We start from the raw sequence: 2366 nt of genomic DNA, 5'->3' as shown, positions 1-2366 counted from the left end.
GCTATTAAAATAATCAGTAGCGTAGGCATGGCAGCTTACACCTGTAAATCACAACACTTTAGAAGGCCAAGGCTGGAGGACTGCTTGAGTCCCGGAGTTTTAAGACCAGCTTGGGCAGGCCAGGCATAGTGGCTCACGTCTGTAATCCCAGCACTTTGGGAGGCCAAGGTGGGTGGATTATGGTCAGGAGTTCAAGACCAGCCTGGCCAACGTGGTGAAACCTCATCTCTACGAAAAAATACAAAAATTAGCTGGGCGTGGTGGCAGGCACCTGTAATCCCAGCTACTCAGGAGGCTGAGACAGAAGAATTGCTTGAACCTGGGAGGTGAAGGTTGCAGTGAGCCAAGATCACGCCATTGCACTACAGCCTGGGCCACAAGAGCGAAACTCTGTCTCAAACAAACAAGAAAAAAGACCAGCCTGAGCAACATGGGGAGACCCCATCTCTACAAGAAATCAAAAATTAGCCAGGCATAGGTGGCACGTGCCTATAGTCCCAGCTACTTGGAAGGTTAAGGTGGGAAGATCACTTGAGCCTGGGAGGTGGAAGCTTGCAGTGAGCCGTAATAGCACCATTGCACTCGAACCAGGGTGACAGAATGAGGTCCTGAAAAAAAAAAAAGTTCAGTTAAGAATTACTTCATAGGAATAACATTTATTGGTATTAGACTCCTTATTAGGCGAAGCTGATAGTATTTGTTTTCTGCTCTGAACACTTAGATGTGATAGTGAAAACAGCTTTGAAAAGAAACTGTATATGACAAAGGTGGGGGGGAAGATGATGCATTCTGATCATTATAAAGAATACTTTTCAGGGCTCTATCATTTTCTCCCTTTCTCTAATCATTCAGAATACGGTAGGTGTCCCAGTGTTCCAACAGTATCACGCTAATATTCTATGTGATTGGTAGTCCAAGTTCATTGGCCAGATAGTGCAATGTCGTGACACCGACCCAAGCCCTTGCTCTGGATCTTTCTTCCTGTTGAAGGTGGCTGCTGGTGGCTTCATAATTATTTTCTGATTTTTTTCTCACAAAGCAAATGGTGGGCATCCATGTTTACACTGCACCTTTCCGTGCTGTAATTGGCTTGACAAAGGCAAGCAGGCTTTTCTGTTGAGACTTACTGTATTTTTAGTTTTCACAGACACTTATTTAATCTTTTTAAATTGTACAGCAAGGTGCTCTAAGTAATATTCGATAAAAATATATTTAATAGAAATGTGTGTTTGATATTCATGGACATGAATACATGTATTTTTTTAAGAAATAAGTATTGTGTAACACTATGGCATTGCTTCTATAGCCAAAGTATAAAAATTTCTGGAATACTGACATGTAAAGACTACAGTTAATTCTGACACTGTATCTTATTAAAATAGGATGATTTGCATTTTGTAAAATTATCCTGCACATCAAGCTGCATGCCTTAAAGCTGAAACTCTAGGATTGTGTTCATGGTAGAACAGTTCATCTGTTCAGAACAGTGAGGCAAGGTCTGTAGTGCTTCTTTAACTACCTTTGGAAATACTGTACAATGTTAGAATAATTTATTTTGCTTTACAGGAGTTTGTCATGTATTGACTTTAATATTGTATTTTGGTAATAAATTTTTTGTTAAAAAAAATTTGCCTCTAACTTTTATTGGCCACAGGTTGTGTCCATTCTTTTCCTGGAAATGATGACTTTATTGCTTAGAAAGTCGCATTTAAATAATTAAAAGCTTCCCAAGGATTAAACGAAGGCTATCTTGATAACTTGTTGATCTGTTGCTGACTAGCATTAGACCGTTAGACGAAGATAAACTGAAAAGGCATTTAGCTTTTTAAGTCATTTTAAAAATTCAGTATAATTTTGAAGCTTTTTTCCTTGCTACCCAGTTCAGTTTCTCTTCCAAATGTGACACGCTTATATGCTTTCAATTCTTGATGTAGTCAAAGTGCTAAAGACTAGTTCTGCTATTGACAATTAGCATTCTTTAGTGAAGGCCAAAAACTACAGTGATGTGTTCACACCTTGATAATTTTGTAGTCTATACAAATAGCTGTTGATGTCATATCTGTTGCACTGACAATTGAAGCTAACATCATCTGACTGTATTGTGGGTCTGGTTATCAATTTGTGCCCCAGAATCCTGGGCCACTTCAGTTGAAAGTGACCAAGGCCAAATATTTCATCCCATGCTTCCCAGGGACACATTAATCATATCCCCTGTCTTTCAAGAACCCAATCTGAAATGTGTCACTAACCTCCAAATTAGAGAAATCCTAGCATGGAAGCTCCAGAACATATTGTCCAGTGTGGCAGCCACTATAATATGCTCTAAGTGTAAAATATATAGCAGTTGCAAAGACTTAATAGAAAAA

At 39.2% G+C, this 2366-nt stretch overlaps 1 long non-coding RNA gene across 1 annotated transcript in view; it reads right to left on the bottom strand.

The window, feature by feature from the left end:
* Positions 1–569: 569 nt before the first annotated feature.
* LOC108286434 overlaps positions 570–2366 on the bottom strand; it is a 6479-nt gene continuing 4682 nt past the window's right edge. The window contains exon 3 of the long non-coding RNA XR_005196231.1: positions 570–608. This is a non-coding gene — a long non-coding RNA (uncharacterized LOC108286434). The remainder of the gene's footprint in view (positions 609–2366) is intronic.

Source organism: Cebus imitator, unplaced genomic scaffold, assembly GCF_001604975.1.
Source record: "Cebus imitator isolate Cc_AM_T3 unplaced genomic scaffold, Cebus_imitator-1.0 Scaffold318, whole genome shotgun sequence".
NCBI classification, from domain to species: Eukaryota; Metazoa; Chordata; class Mammalia; order Primates; family Cebidae; genus Cebus; species Cebus imitator.
The sequence above is the reverse complement of the archived record's forward strand: the minus strand, read 5'-3'. Positions and strand labels throughout refer to the sequence as shown.